Source organism: Melitaea cinxia, chromosome 14, assembly GCF_905220565.1.
Source record: "Melitaea cinxia chromosome 14, ilMelCinx1.1, whole genome shotgun sequence".
NCBI lineage: Eukaryota > Metazoa > Arthropoda > Insecta > Lepidoptera > Nymphalidae > Melitaea > Melitaea cinxia.
This window is the reverse complement of record NC_059407.1, coordinates 4,306,837-4,324,653: the sequence shown is the minus strand read 5'-3', so window position 1 is coordinate 4,324,653 and position 17,817 is coordinate 4,306,837. Positions and strand designations below refer to the sequence as shown.

The 17,817-nt window shown below is 31.9% G+C and overlaps 1 long non-coding RNA gene across 1 annotated transcript; it reads right to left on the bottom strand.

The window, feature by feature from the left end:
• Positions 1–2,486: 2,486 nt before the first annotated feature.
• LOC123659466 lies at positions 2,487–13,862 on the bottom strand. Its single transcript, XR_006744020.1, has 3 exons — positions 13,196–13,862; positions 8,080–8,081; positions 2,487–2,499 (listed from the first exon to the last, which is right to left on the bottom strand). It is a non-coding gene; the product is annotated as an uncharacterized LOC123659466 (long non-coding RNA).
• Between the last annotated feature and the right edge of the window lie 3,955 nt (positions 13,863–17,817).

Genomic DNA, 17,817 nt, shown 5'->3' with positions numbered 1-17,817 from the left:
TCACATGCTTTTTTAAAAACATTCTTTAAGGTGAAACATTACCAGGCCAGTGTGTGGTGGGACATAGGTTTAATAACAATTTAGTAATCATAAATAAAGCAATTTTATTTAAAAAATTGAGTAAAACTAATAATTTGTATAAATTCCGAAAGCCAATAAAGTCTACTACAAAGACAAAATCAAACGTTTAAACTAAACACATTAAATGTTTAAGAAATACCCTATGAACTGGGTAGGACATGCATAAAAATCATACTGACAATGAAATAAAAAATTGCCCTTATAACGTCTGAAATAATTTGAAATCTTTCAATTGTTTATCATTTATCATTTTATTTGTTGTATTCAAGTAAAAATAAATTTCGTTATTCGCTCTTATGTTTTAATTACCAACTGCATGTCGGTCATTATCCGTTATTGTACTGACATTGTGTTATTTTCTTTAACATAATCCTACAAATTGAAGAGAATAAATCCTACAAAATTAAAAATAGAAATACAGCAAATTCCTTAAATAAAATAAATTGTATCCGTATACATTATGTAGTGTGGTCCAATAAAAATAAAATAAAATAAACATTAGTAGAACAGTACATTCAATCACCCTCAGATCAAACTAAATTGTATGAAATTATTAAAAAAATAAGATTACGTCGCATGAGCATTCGTCGTTAGAATAAGTGTCTTGTATGCGGGTTGACAAAATGTTGCTGTAGTAGACGGTCAGATAATCCGAAGCGACATTAATTAATGAAGTTAAACCGATTACACGCCGAGCTCATAACTACCGCACTATCTATTAGATGCGAGAAAAGTGAGGTGCAATAAATAATAAACCTGGTCTTGCAAATATTTTGAAAGCGGTATTACATTGTGACCCTTTTATGATTTCCCACGAATTCTATCTTATATTTATGTTATATACATATGAATATAAGAAAATTCTCAAAAAAAATATTAAAAATATTTTCATGTAGGTGCTATTTTTTTAATACCTATTCTTTTTTTTTTGTATTATTCTTTTATTTTAAATAACTAAATTTTCTACTTAAAAAATTTTCTTTAATAATTTCCAAACAAAGTCAAGTGAAAAAAAAAATTGAATATTCATAGTAACTATACACATTTTGTTCGCCGGCCATAAGACAAAGTGGACTGTCTGAATTAATTACTAGTTTAATTACAAGTTACTTTTGTAAGAGGATTAACAAAGAATTAACTAAGAACATTAATAATTATTTGGCATTTCAGTCCGAAGTCGATAACTTTAGAAGGCCTAAGCCCGGTAATAATTAACGAGGTGTTAACAGGTAATTCCATAAATTCTGTAATTAATTTATACAATCTACAACGTTTACTGATATATTAATTAAGCTACTAATAAATTTTACTAATGATAGACTTATCAACAAGTTATATTTCAATAACTTACATCACTTATCAAAATTTGAAATGTACAAATAGTACGCAACGCTATCATAAAAGGTCAAACAAGATTTTCTCTATAAAATACAAGATACGCGATAGCTAGAGATATTTTTATCGAACAATAAATAATAAATCGAAATTCTATCTAATTAATAAGTCTTTCGTAATCTTAATAGCATCTACGATACGAATTTGTATCAAGTATCTTAGTAGTAGAATCCAATAAAGCTGGCCATAATTGGAGTGTAGGATGCCTTGTAAATGGAAAATACAATGTTGGATAAAACCTGAACACTGCAGTTGTAAGAATTAATTACGATAAATTTAAATGTAATTAGTTTAAATATTAAAATTAATAAATTAAAATAAAAACTATTATAATTCAAAGTAAATGAAACAATGATTTATATCATTAAAGATTAGTACAGTTCGTAACATCGAACATAGGAGATAAAAGGTTAGATACAGGAGGTGTGTCTTACGGGCGGAGTCGAATCGAGCGTAAAGTTTAAAGGCAACAAATAAACAATATTCGATTGCTTGCATCTGGCGTAGTAGAAATAAATAATAAAACAACCGTACATAAAACATTAGTGTGTAGCAATGTTTGCTTAGGGCTTCAAGCGATTCAAACAATAAAATTGTTTATGTTCGTAGCCATTAAGATAGACAACACACCCTGCTATAATATAAAATGTTAATAATTTACAAACATATACAATAGACGGTGAGAAAGTAGCAAATATCACTTCAGCAAAAGCCGTTCCGTTTTAAAATGAATAATGGATACAATAAAACAGCTTATGACAGAAATTTCATATGCAGAATAAATTTAAACTATCATCGTAGAATCGTCAAAGTGAACATTAAACAATACAACAGCTATAAGGAAACCACGGAACCGAACAGTTCAACTCTTGAACACAACATAAAGGTCCTACAAACTAAGATCGGGAAAGAAGCTCACAAATGTCACGACTCGGCAACCTCTCAATTTCTAAAACAAAACCACTTCAAACTATTATACCATGGCTACCGTTATATGTATGATGGGACCGCAACTATTTGTTACTTTATTTTTTATTGTTGACGAAAATTTGAGATTTTTTTTAGATATTATAGAAAATAATGAACTAAAAAATTAATATCACTTGTAGACTAATGATTAAGCTAACATTCAAAGGAATAATATTAAAAAATGAAAGTTCAATGAAATAAAAACTATAACTCTCTAAGAAACTATGTTAAATTAGAATAAATTTGTAAATGTAAATAAAATTTTATGGTCTCAGATTTTAAATGGGAAAAATTTAAATTCGTTCAAACAGTAAGGGCACCATCGCAAGTTCAAGAAATACAAAATCCCGTAGACATGTTCGGTTTAAAATTCACTACAGCAAAAAATAGGTCTTCGGTGAGCACCGGCGCATTATGCAGGCGTGCGGCACGATCGAACAGAATACTGGTGTAGACATCGGGACGGGAGTTACTGCCACATTTGCAGACATTGAGATGTCAATGGATGATGTCAAAACGATATGAGAAGCGCTACCTTAACTGTTAACCGTTTCAGCTTTTATTGCAGACTATTATTATCCACACTAATAAGGTTTTAGTGTCTTTGAATACCGTAAATTCTAGATTCACTGAGGCAATTAGAAATACTTTTTGCTTTCGATAATTAAATAAAAGTAAGATAGTAAAGCCATTAAAAATCACGTTAAGCCGAGCAGTAACCATAAATGTCAATCAACATGACTTGAGGGTCCGTATTATTTATTACATAAGACATACGGTGTGATTTTATCACTATTAAATCACGTTCACTACACATGCAAAACATCAATACTGACAGTGTAATAAATAAAATGATTTCAAGCACTAATCTTTTCGTGTTTATGTTTTTAGCGAGATACGAGATTCAAATGACTTAGCGTATCATGAGAAGATGTACTGTAGCCTAAAACTGTTTCACTCCTATGCTAAGAACTCTTCTTCTATTAATTACAAAGATTACAATATAACCCGTCGATTTACGAATAAAGAAAATGTTTAATAACAAATATTGTTTTATTAAGTAAGTAATAAAAACATTATGTAAGAAATAGGCATATGCAAGAACCTTACTTTCTGTACAGATTATGCTTGAGAAATTTAATGCTATGAATGTTATGTGTTCTATAATTTTTTGTCCGTTGGGGCTTTGATTGGTTCGATTGATCGGACTTAGGTACACCATCATTTTTTTTCAACCTTTGTTTTAGTGTTATTTCCATCACAATCGAAAGTAAAATCTTATTATTTATCCATCTCCTTATTCGTATATATTACTCTCCTTTTAGATATCGCAGTCGGGTAAATTAATAACAACTTCGCCTCTATCAGCTTTAACAAACCTTCACTAAATTAATTTCACAGTTAACCAACCATCAACGGTCAGCTAATTAAGCCTCAAACTTGCTAAGCTCGTAAACTTATCATGTTCATCTACTAACTTATCTGGTTCATCAACTACTAAACTTATTTGGTTCATCATACTAAATATTAATACTAATTGAATGATAAAACAAAATTTATATAAATCAGTGTTTAATCAACGCTAACCACTAATGACTATTAAAGTAATGTTCTCTACACAGGATTCAAACGTATGATAATGACAAAATATTAAATAAATAAATAAATAAATATCGTCATTTCATACGACCATCTAACATTTCTCGAGCCTGAAGTTCGAAAACGGAAATATGCAAAACACATTCAGACATCATAATTTATTCGAGCAGGTGTAGCGGCCATAGCAATCGCAAATGTGTTTGTGAGGTTTTGAAATAATTGCATTTACGACGATTATTTATTAATTTATTCTTCTTTGACCTTTTGATAAAAATTAAATTAAACCAAATTATACTGGAACATATCGGTTATTTCGTGAAAACCGGATAATTAAAGTTTATTACTAATTACATATTTCTTAGCATCATTTAAATAATTATCTAAGTTTACTCAGTTCCGACCCATCTTGTGTGTCAAAGTCAACAAATGTCTGCTTAAGTTTACTATCTCAGGTCATAGAGTTTTTTGCGGGTACTCGATACACGTTTCCTGAAATCGTATTAACGTTATCTGACATATTAGGTTTTTAAAATACTATTATTTAGAACTATATACACTTTCATATTTTTCTCAATTCCGGAATATTGTTTAAGGGTTGTCAAGTATCACGAGTCATTGAAACTAGGATTAACAGTAAAAAGATTAGATAACCGATCCTATTCGGAATTTAATGTGAAGACAGGTTTCTTAATTTATTACCAACAAAACGAATAAGTAACAAAACTTAATAAGAGAAACCTCAAATAAAGTTTAAATAGATGTGAGCTTAAATATCCGCTATAATAGTCGTCAGAATAATTTACAACACTGAGACAGAGGAAGCAATTTACAGCTAATCTTTATGCTAATACACACGAAGAATAAGATGATTACACTGAAACTATAATTGACATCGATAAACCTTAACAATGAGACAACCAACTAAACTTAAGCTTAATTACGGGTATTGCAATTACAATTTCTCATTTAATAGTAAGCACTTAACACTAAACAACCCCACAAACACACGTTACCTATGTATGTCGTGGGTCAGAGAACGTACACAATATAAACAGCCAGAAAACGATAAATATATGTATGACCAAGACAATTATTTGCCAAGTTGATAGAAAAACCAGTTACTTTTTTCAAGAGCTGCTATTATTTATAATGAGCGCCAGTTATGGTAGCTGAATTACCATTATTTTTGATTGCTTGAAATTTACGGCTTCATCGTGTTCTTTACAGTCAGTATACATTTTGAGATGTTTCTCCAAAGAAAATTGCTGGAAAAGCTTAAAATAAACAGTGCTAAAGAGTAAAAACAATAAACGAAATAATCCGAATAATAAATTTCAGATCACTGGACTTTAAAGTAGTTGTTATATATTTTAGACTAGCTGTGCCCGCGACTTTGTCCGCGTGGAATTTAATAAAAAAATAATTGTACAGTGCGCAGAGTTCTAAGTTACTACTTATTAGATCAGTTATCTGCCAGTGAAAGTCCCGTCAAAATCGCTCCAGCCGTTTCAGAGATTAGCCGGAACAAACAGACAGACAGACAAACAAAAATTATAAAAAATATTATTTTGGTATATGTACCGTGTATACATATGAACGGTTATTTAATATTACAAACAGATACTTTCAATTTTATTTATTTGTATAGATCCTGATTTTTTTTTTAATGTTCACAATTTATCCTACCATTAACTAATAATAATAGATATGCGTTCTATAAACTAAGGACTCCTCTACTAAACTAACAACGACTCAACCTCCTCGTATTAGTAATCAACCGTAGACTGAACTTGAAACTTTCTAATCTTAATTAATAATTAATTTTAACAGTTAGATGATGACTTGCGCTCCCGCCATAGTTAGTTTAGAATGTGTTTTAATTAAATATGCGAATCTTAGAGCTATAACGTAAGGAACATAACTGATTATGATGCAGTTTTAATGGGTCTGGTACTAACGCAAAATGAAAACGATGTATTTGATTATGGATAGATGTAGTAGTTGCACTTACTGGGTATTATAAAATAAGAGTATTCAATCAGCGTTAGTGATAATTGTTCTATGCAAACACAAACCGATGACAGATCATAAGATGTCTGCTACGAGTTTGTGCTCGTTTTGTGTGCGTTTTGGTCTTCCAAGACAGGTTTCTGTCCTGCCAGATGACTGACTGAACGGGTGTGAGGTAATTGTTTATTTATGATATTCATAGAAATAAATAATACAAATATTTATTTGTTATCTAAAAACCCTAAAACAGTCGAAATTCACGAAATCTTATGCAAAATTTCATCCTCTATGTCATATTCTCAAAAATCCCTTACTAGGTGGGTATCACCATAATATTTTAATTCGCTAGTTTACAATCTATTTATTATAAATCATAAAATTATAAGTTGACGCTAATTGCCGGAGAAAAAATATACGTATATTAGACTCAGCTATTGTTAGACTTTGTATTAGACTCGAATACGAATGACTAATAATTTTGTTTGCTCGCAAACGAAAAAAACTTCTTTCTTTTTATACAGTCAATGAGATAAATACTATGAAACAAATAAAAAAATATACTACTTCCAATTTAATATGATGTAACTCCGAAGCTACAATTTCTTCCCAATATTCCTAAAGCAGTATTTCAAGTGCATTCTCACAACACAACGAGCTGTTACATTTTGTACTAAAAAGAATTGATTAAATCCGTGCAAGTAAGCTTTTTAAACTTACTCATATAACAGACGATATTTGTTACCATCATAAACACTCTATAAACTCAGCTGTGTGTGCAAGAATAGCATTATTTAAGAGACAGTACTTGGCGATCCGCTTACTATTTACGACCATTTGCTGACCATATTTTTTAATTTAGACATAAAATATCTCATGACTCATTCTTTAAATTTATTATTGTACATTTTTTATATTCATATTTCACAGTTACGTAATAATTTGATAATCGTTAGATGCTAGACCTACTTTTGTATATGTGGTATAAAGGTGTTTCTAGAATTTTCACATTAACTCAGCAAAAAAAGGGTTTTTGATATGATAGGATGGATTAGAATAACTAGTATTAATTTAAATTAAATGACGTCGTTTTAATAGCTCGCGTTCATGTTTTGGTAATCAGCCCTTGCAAGTCTAAACTTCAAGATATTTTTACGTCTTTTCCGATAAAAAAAGCACTGTTAAGGTGAGGCATATCAGAAAATACCTTACTCGATGTCTTCTTTGTGTCTTATGAAAATTAATTTCGTATAGACATTCAACTCAACGTTATTAGTATCGCTTATAGTGTTCTTATAAGGAAACATGAGGACATACCCTCATACAATATACCTTATTTATTTATTTATTATTATAGGCACATATAAAGACTATTGATATTTTTATTAAAAGACATATCCGTTTACATGATACATGAGTAATATACATTTTATTAGTCTTCATCGAAACTTTCTTACTTACCTACATGCTTCTCAGACCACGCGGATTAGGGTACCGTTTGATTATTCCTGTAGGTACCACGATTTATTTATACCCGTCAGCGGTTACCGTTGCTTATAGAACAGCAAAGCCAAGAGGCTTTGCAAGCGCGTTTCCGACTGTACCCTGGCCCTCGTCAATAGCTCTAGCCATACAGAAATAATTAAATTAAGCAAGTGATTATGATTTGACCAAAAGTAGAACTAATATAAGTTTTACTAGTAAGTAAAACTAAGTCAAAACTTAAAAAAAAAGCGGCAAAGTGCAAGATGGATTCACACCGAAGTGTTACTTATCACACCAAAATATTTTAAACTCAAATTTTAAACGTCGAATAAGAACCATAAAACTATTATTTGTTATATATGGATTATTCATTATTTTATAAGTATTTAGTTTGGCTAATAGTCTTTATAGTAAGGCCTCCTCAATAGGTAGAATCACATTTTTTTATGTATATTAGTTACCTCAGAACTTTTGACTGCGTGGACCGATTTCGATGATTTTGTTAAGGTTTTTATTTATTTATTTATTTATACTTTATTACACAACTCCAAAAAAAAAAAAAAACAACAAAACAACACATCAAGATAACACGTTGCGCAAAAGGCGGACTTAAGGCCGTACAGCCTTATCTACCAGTCAACCTTAAGGCGTAAAAAAAATAGTAAAAGTAAGTGTTGAGGTAGGACTATAAAACAATACAAGCAAAATAAACACACGCATATAAATACATAAATATACTTATATATATACATATATACATATTACAAACAAAATATATAAAAAAAAGAGAAAAAGAAAAAAATATGTTCAAACAAAAGTAAACACACGAAGAAATGTCATGACATGAAGTTATATTAATGTAAGCCTAAGATGAGGAGAGTAAAAAGATAAATAAGGAGGGGCTATTGACAGAGTTTTTTTAGGTACCACTTTTTAACCTGGGTTTTAAAAGAAAGTTGAGAAGGAGAGTTCCTGATGTTGACCGGTAACTCATTCCACAGTCTGATGGCATTAACTGTAAAAGAATTAGACACAAAACCAGATTTATGAGAAGGTATGCATAGAGTAAGGTTAAGAGAAGAACGAAGATCCCTAGAATGAGTGTTAGAGAGAAAATTAAATTTAGATTTTAAATAAGAAGGAGCAAAAGGGTTGGAAATTACAGAATAGAGGGTACAGAGAATTCTCAATTTTCGCCTTTCTTTAATCGGCAGCCATTGCAGTTGAGACCGGTAGGACGAAATATGGTCGTATTTGCGCAGCCCATAAATGAAGCGAATGCAAGTATTTTGCAGTCTTTGCAGCTTGATCAGGAGCTCCTCGCTTAAGTCAGGGTAGCAAGCATCGCCGTAATCAATAATAGGTAAAAGAAAACAATTTACTAAATCAATCTTGGCCTTCACGGGAAGAAAATTTTTAAAGCGCAAGATAGAATGAAAGAATGCATAAAACCTGCGAGATATCTCACGAACCTGATCCGCCCAACTGAGAGAGCAATCCAAAGTCACACCCAAATCCTTAACCTTACAGGAAAACGGGATAACCACGTTATTGAAAAAGAGAGGTGATGTAGGTTGTTGAATTTTTGATAGTTCACGAGAACTCCCAACAATCATAGCCTGACACTTAGAGGGATTGACATTAATTCCAAAATTTTTGGTCCAGACCGAGATACGCGAAAGATCATCATTAAGCTTAGCAATGGTATCATCAAGACGGTCGATGCTAGTTTGTGCATAAAGCTGCAAGTCATCAGCGTAAAGGTGGTACTGACAGGAAAGTATAGAAGTAATAGAATTAATGAATAGTGAGAATAGTAGTGGGGAGAGAATTCCACCCTGAGGAACGCCCGCAGCAACGTCGCACCAATCAGAACGCTTAGAGCCAATGCATATCGCTTGCTTGCGTCCCCAAAGATATGAAGAAAACCACTGAAGAGCAACGTCAGAGATGTTAATTCGAGATATTAGAGCGAGTAACAAATCGTGATCCACCGCGTTAAAAGCGTTACTAAAATCTATAAGTGTTAGAATTGTCACGTATTTGTTCTCCATCCCCTCTCTTATATCCTCGGTCACTTTAATCAGAGCAGTAGTAGTGCTGTGGCCTACACGAAATCCGGATTGAAAATGATCCAATAAGTTGCAAGATAAAAGATATTCAGACAGCTGGCTGTGGACGATAGATTCGAGAATTTTGGAGAGAAACGGGAGAACAGAAATAGGACGGTAATGATTCGGAAGGGATGCGTTAGAAATTTTTGGTAATGGGAGAACCAGAGCCCGCCGCCACAAATCCGGAAAGGTAGCTGAAGTTAGAGAAAAGTTGACAATGTGAGTAACAGCAGGTAGTATAGATTCCAAAATATGAATAATCATTGTGCGACCAATTTCATCACAACCTAGAGCCTTGGATTTAAGTGACAACACACGTTTGCGTACATCGGCATCACTTACTTGTGAGAAACTAAATGTGGACTTTTCATATTTCGGCAGACTTAGGATCGTAGATAAAGTGTCATGTTTGGTGTTATCATCAAAAACATGAGAAGTATTAAAGTGGCGGCTTAGGTCATCAATATCTACGGAAATGTTGTTATTAGAGTTAGTGTCTTTGCCTATACCTAAAGATTTAAGAAATTTTAAAGTGTCTGTAGTTGAGGAGTTACATATTTTATCCGAAATAAATCGGCGCTTGTGATTCCTGCACATTTGGTTACACCTATTCCTAGCAGCTTTGTAGATTGACCAATTGATTTCCGATCGATACAGCTTAAATTTTCGAAATGCACTGTCCCTCTTGGCCATGGCTTTTCGTATATCCAAATTAATCCAGGGGGCTGTCCCGTTCCTCCTTATTTTTACTTTACGTAAAGGTGCGTGCTTGTTATAAAGGTAAGTGATATTGGAACAAAGAAAATTGACCTTAGCATCAATAGTCTGCATCTCGTAAACACAAGCCCAGGGAATGGAAGACGCATCAGTAGATAATTTTTCAATATCAAGGATGCCAAAATTCCTTAGAAATAAAGTAGGAGGCTTAGGCTTTGGGGTTTTAAGATTATAAGAGACGTAAATTAAATCGTGATGAGAGAAAGCGGGGGCTGGGTATTGGCCAAATCTGGAAACACGTTTAATATCTGAACAAATGACAAGGTCTAAAAGAGAATCAGAAGTTTTTGTAAAGTGTGTAGGTAAAAGTGGCAGAAATTCCAAGTTAACTGAATCAACAATTGCACGAAGTTTGGATGATCTATGATCATTTCTGAGTAAGCAGGTATTAAAGTCTCCCATTATCACAAGTTCTTTGTAATCAGACAAAACACGCTCGAAAACGTCCTCCAAAGGCGAAAAGTAATCAATCGTTGGAGGACAATAGATCACTCCAAGAGCTATTTTACGCCCTAAATTTATCTCCAAAAAAATATATTCTATAGAAGCGTTATGAGTTGGAGAAGATTGGCATATAAGTTTAAAGGATAGATGACTTTTAATATATATAGCTACACCACCACCTCTTCTGCCAATACGATCGTTTCTTACTAATATGAAGCCAGGAATAGGAAAATAAGAAGAAGAAAGTGAAGGTTTTAACCAAGACTCAGAGATAAGAATAGCGTGCAAAGTATCAAGAGAGAACTCAGTAAGCAGGTCTTTGTAGTGACTAGGTATGCTTTGAGCATTTATATGACATATATTAAAATTTTTTGCAAAACCCTCGAACGCATTGCTTAAAACATCGCCAAGCGAAAAACAATTGTTGCTTAAATTTAAACACAACGAAGGCTCATTGAGAGAATCGGCGGAGTAAAAAGAATCATCGCTGGATGTCATGTGTGTGTTTGCAAGTTACTAAATAGTTCAAAAGACAAATTAAATTTAGAAAGATAAAAAAAAAAAAAAAAATAAATAATGGGAGTATATGTATCTATAAATATAATAAAATAATAGTAAAATATAATAATAACTAACAGTAATAATTATGAAGTTAAAAGAAAAATGATAATAGCATATGATAAAAAAATATATATGTAAATAATGAAGCATTATTTTACTGCACAAACTGCCGGCACTGATAGAAAAAAAAAAAAAAAATGTGAGAAGAGAGTACACCACACACAATAAAAAGTGAAAATAGTAAATAATGAATCCATTCAGTGCATAATTAATATTTATGCAAGGTATGTTAAGATCAAAAAAAAAAAAAAAAAAATAAACTAAAAAACAATAAGATTAAAAAAAAAAAAAACTAAGAAACAATAAGCTAAATTAATCAAATGACTCAAAATAAAAGAGTCCAAGGCTATATTTTTGTCTTTGACAGATGTCAACTATGTCAGTATTACGTAAAGTGTAAACAAAACACATTACGTAGCGATAAATATTAAATTAAAAAAATTGTTAAAAACAAAATATACAAGAAAATAAAACATAGTTACAACCCAAACAATAAATTGGATTTGAACAAAACATACCAAGTAGTTTATAGTAAGAAATTTAAATATTATCATGTATATAATGTACAAAGTGCAAAATCAAGTCAAAGATTTTAAAAGCAAAAGCATGAGACATAAATGGATATTAACATATACAAACTAGTTACAGACAGACAGGACAGCGACAATATAAAAAGCAAAAAAATAAATAACTACAAGAATTAAGCTAACATACGAGTATTAACAGTTTTTTTTGCTACTTGTTTAAACATTATCATGTATGTAGTGTACAAGGCGCAAAATCACATCATATGTTTCAAAAGCATAAGCATGAGGCATAAATAGACATTAACATATACAAACTAGTTACAAACAGGCAGGACAACACAATACAAAAGCGAAAGAAAAGAAAAAAAAAAAAAAAAAAAACAAAAAAGAGATGAGCTAACATATTAACAGGTTATTTTTTTCCCTGCTACTTGATTAAATATTCTCATGTATGTAATGTAAAAAAGTGCAAAATCACATCATATATTACAAAAGCAAAAGCATGAGACATAAATGGACATTAACATATACAAACTAGTTCTACAAATGGGCAGTACAGTAACAACACAAAAGCAAAAAAAAAAAAAAAAGAGTAAAAAGAAGTGAACTAACATATTACAGTTTTTTTGCTGCATTCCTACGGGTACCGATCATATGTGAGGAGGGACTCACCCTCTTAGAGCGCTCTGGAACGTTGTTAACCGAACCCTTCTGAAGCGAACCATTGTTCGACGGCAATTCGACAACAGGAACATCAGAGGGAGAAGAGTCTGTATTCTTAGGGAACTGTTCAATTAACTCTTCTAAGAACTTCTTGTCTGTCAAGCGTTTCCGGTCATTGTTAGGGAGCTTTACATATACTATGCCATTGCTAGTCCAGGAATTTGAAATGCCAAAGTGTTTCCTGGCCATCAGGAAGATGGCTTGACGAGACTTAGTCAAGAACTCGCTTACTGACACTGGTGATGATTTAAGCTTTTTCTTATTGCTCCAAATTAATGACCTTACATTGAGATCATTAAAGCGAACCAATACAGGCCGTATTTTATTGTCAGATTTCACCCCAATACGCTGACAGTATTGAATTGTAGTTGAGTGAACATTCGAAAGACCCATTGTATCCTGCAACGTGTTGGTTATGATGGACACAAGAGATTCATCATCTGACTCTTTAACTCGAGTTTGACATATTCGAAGAAATCAAAAAATAAACTTCACGGAACCCCATACATATTCAAAGTGAGCAAATCGAAGGCTATAAATAGATCTTGTGTAATGGAGCAATAAACCGGGTATTATATACGATATTATGCATCCGCGCAGGTTGCGAATGCAATTTAATCAATCGTTAATGTATCTGCAAACAAACGGTGAATATTATCGATGACGTCTGTCTTAAACGTTCTCTATTGACATATTTTGCTTGACTCACTTCTGCCGATGACTTTGCTTGTTTTATTATTGATCTGGACGATTCGCCCGGTTTCACACGTGTAGGGTCACAGATTTGTTAAACTACTTACTAGTTTGTTTGTTGTTTGCCTATGTGTATTTACAATTATTATTTTTTTATACAACTAGGTCGACAACAAATGTACGTCTCACCTGACAGTAAGCGATTACCGTAACTTATAGACGCCTGCAACGCCAGAAGCAACGCGAGCGCGTTGCCGGCTTTATCCTAATCCTCCCCAGGAGCTCTGTTCACCTCACTCGTCACAGAAACACAACACTGTTTGAAAGCAATATTATCTAGCTGTGATCTTCCGTAAGGTCGAGGCACTTCTTCAGTCGGGCTATTCCAAATTTTGAGTAGGATATAGGTATCCTGCTGTGACCTACGGCCGTTATATCACTAAGATTTCAAGTGTAGGCAGAATGTAATAAAAAATCGGGATAAGAAATGTTCCTTATAAATATACAAACTCTAAAGACATTTTTATATTATTTTACTTAACTATTTATCATTGAAATACCATCAAAATAAGCCAAAATATATCTAAAAATAAAATACTTTTTGTCAGCAACAGCTTTAATTTTCAAATATTTTAGACGGTTATTTTTTTTTGCAACTATTTTTTTAATCATAGACATGAAATATTGTTTTAGAATTCCGTGGAAATGTCAAGATAAACAGTAAACTATACGTCATTCTGAAAAAAAAATAATAGGTACTTATTTTGTGTACGTTTTTAGTTGTTATTATGTGAAAGAGTAACAAATATTCATTCATCTTTATTTTCATATTTATAATTTTAGTAGGAATAGCGAAGTAGACATAGAATGGTGTAGCGAGACAAGAATATTAAAAAAAATACATATATATATTTGAATAAATTGTAAATAATTATTACTTAATGATAAACAATTAAATTAATGAATTTATTTAGTTACTCAGCTAATATAAAGTGTTGACTTTGGTTGAACTTGAACGTTGCACCGCCTGATATTTTTCAAAGTTAATGAATGCAAGTCAAACTTTCCTAATCGATAAAGAATATTATAAAAACAAATTGTTGCTAACAACCCGTGTTATTTTCCTTTTTAATTGGTGCTTTTTAATATAACCAAAATCGTACAGATTATTTCACCAATGTCACGTATGTAGAGTGGAGAAAACACTAAGTCAGATGTTATTTGCGATCCAGATTGCTACAATTTAATAAAATTTTGAAGACTATAACATACATACGGGTACATTATTTTAATATATGGAAACTATGGGAGATGTAGATGTTAATAAAACGTATATTATATATATATATATATATATATATATATATATATATATATATATATATATATATATATCTTAATATATACAAATCTCGTGTCACAATGTTTGTCCTCAATGGACTCCTAAACTAATTAACCGATTTTAATCAAATTTGCACACCGTATGCAGTTTGATCTAACTTGAAAGATAGGCTATATTTTATTTCGATATATACTCAAGTAAAAAAAAATAAGGCGGTACGAAGTTCGCCAGGTCGGCTAGTAATACTATAAAATAAAAATAAACCAACCTACAAAAATTATAAAAAGATTAAGTTTGTAAGTCAATCGTCATTTTAGTACCCCATGACATCACTGATTTGTAAACAAATAACTTAAATTTGAGGCTAGCATTATTGAACAAGTAAGAAAAAACGTTTTCGTGATTGTGGACTGCTGGAGATAATTATATCCTCAAGGGTCTAAATCAAGAATATTTCAATTATTATTTATACACACTTGCTTATTACGTGTATTAACAACTATAACCAACAACTTCAGCCAGTGGAACATAACATCTACTTTAACTATTAGTACCCGGGTGACCGAGCTAAGCTCGGTATTTTTAGTAAATCGTGTTTTTTGGAAATCATAAAGTATAAATACGAATTACACATTGATAAAATATGAATAATATTTTTCGATTTTACCGACATAATAATAAAAAATAAGAACAGTCTATTTAAATTAAAAATAACGAGTGCAATTAGAAAAAGAAAAAGAAAAAATAATTGATCAGGGACATGTGGATTTGAACCATGATCTTCTCGATTGATCCCGAGCGGTCGATTTCCCACCGAGCTATTTCAACTACATTGACTTATGCGAAATTTACCTTCGTATTCTAACGATATTTTTTTCAATTCCTAAAAACAGGGATAAAACGACATTTCCTGAAAATGAATCCTAGCTAGATAGATTTATCTCCCCCGAAACCCCCTAAATACTAAATTTTATGAAAATCGTTGGAGCCGTTTCCGAGATTCAGATTCTATATATATATATATACAAGAATTGCTCGTTTAATAGTATAAGATAAAATATAAATATTATGATTACGAAGCTATTTGGAGATTTAACTTTTAACAGACTCTTAAAATATTTTTTATTAGGAGATATCAACGACTTCGAGATATTTCCTAATAATAGGATACGGAACTTCTTTATATTTCAAATTTTACTAAGACCTCTAACTTCTAACAAATCTAATATATAAAATTCTCGTGTCACAGTTTTCGTTGCCATACTCCTCCGAAATGGCTGGACTGATTTTTATTGGATTATATGGATATTGTATATCGGGTAGGTCTGAGAATCAGCCAACATCTATTTTTCATACCCCTAAGTTATAAGGAGGGAAGAGTTTCGGGGGTTAATAACATATATGGCAAAACAACGTTTAAGGGGTCAGCTAGTGAATTTATAAAATATTTTTACTTTTATCTTCAATAGTAAATGTTAAAGGATAGGATTTTCCGTCAAATCTCACTAAATAATATTAAAAGTTAAAGAGCTTTTCCAAAAATGTAAACTAGAAAAATGAAGGCAATCGATCGAAGCCACCGCCAATTGCCGGTCATTTTGTAAGCAAACACCGTTATTTTATTGGTCTGTTACTAGAATATTCTATTTATTTATTTTATCCCAGCTACTGCGCACGGTCTCACGACTCAATCTAATAAATAGTGCCAGTAATACCGCAGAAGATATTCAGTAATAAGATACCCGGTGGTGAATATACGAGCATGCTGGTGTTGCAAGTAGAAAATTATAGTTTTATACAATCGTCGATTTAAATATATTATTGTAAAATCTTAAAGATTTATTTGTTTTACATCGGAGACTTACAGGAATTTCTAAATGGTATGAATATTGTTTACATGTATTTAGTTTCTTTTATGAGTTCTTAGTTTCTAAAGAAAACACGAGTTTCGTCTTGTCTTACAGAGAGTTCTGTTGACTTCTCATAGATAAACCGACTTGAAATAAATTTAATATGGCAATAAAACTATGTCTGAAAATGAAAAATGATGATAGTAGTAGTATACTACTGTACCTTTACAATTTTTGGAGAATTCGTATCCGCATTGTGTTTTTGTCATTGTATTTGTAATGTGTAGACTGTAGGTAAGCCCTAAAGCCAAATAGCTTTACGTTCCAATAAAATTTGTTTAAACATGTCCTGACCTGACTGACAAACGCTTCAGTCTGTAATATCCCACTACTGGGCATAGGCCTCTTACCCCATGTAGAAGGATCAGATCTTAATCCACCACGCTGCTCCAATACGGGTTGGCGCTGACTGACAAAACAACTGCCAAATTACTTGCTAAATATAAGAAAATTACATAGCACGTACATCACACAGAACGTGTTTCATTATTGTAAACAACTTCTACTTTGTACCTTACGTTCAAAATGATTTGAAAGCTCTCTTTAATGAGCAACTCTTTTTTTATGATTACTAATAACAATATCTCCGACAATTTACAAGTCACCCAAAATCTACAAGACCTATCCTGGTTACGTCAAAATTATGAAAAAGATAACATTGTCATTATGACTGGATCATAAACGCGACGCATTCTAGCATTGTTTATGGTCTGTTCGGGACTCACGATGCAATTTCATAGGACATTTATGTAGAGGATTTGTTGTGCCTAAGGCAATAGCTAAGTGGACGGGTGGCGGTGCAGAGTGGTGTGTCGCGAACAACATAATGCTAACTTTCAACTTGATTTGACATAACGACGGAGCATGTATTTTTTATTATCCTTATACACTGCTGTGATGTCTGTATAATTTTCTGATAATAAACCACGTAAGTACCGTTACATATAAATACACAGATAACGACAGATATTACATCTTCATGGGTATTTCTGCAGCTCTTAGAAAAGTGTCATCCTTTCTATCATTTATATCAAATTGTGCACTTATCGTATCTTATCGATCATACAGTAATGGAAATAACTTGTACAAAAATTTCTACGTACAAGTCAGGAGTGATCAGAATATTCTTT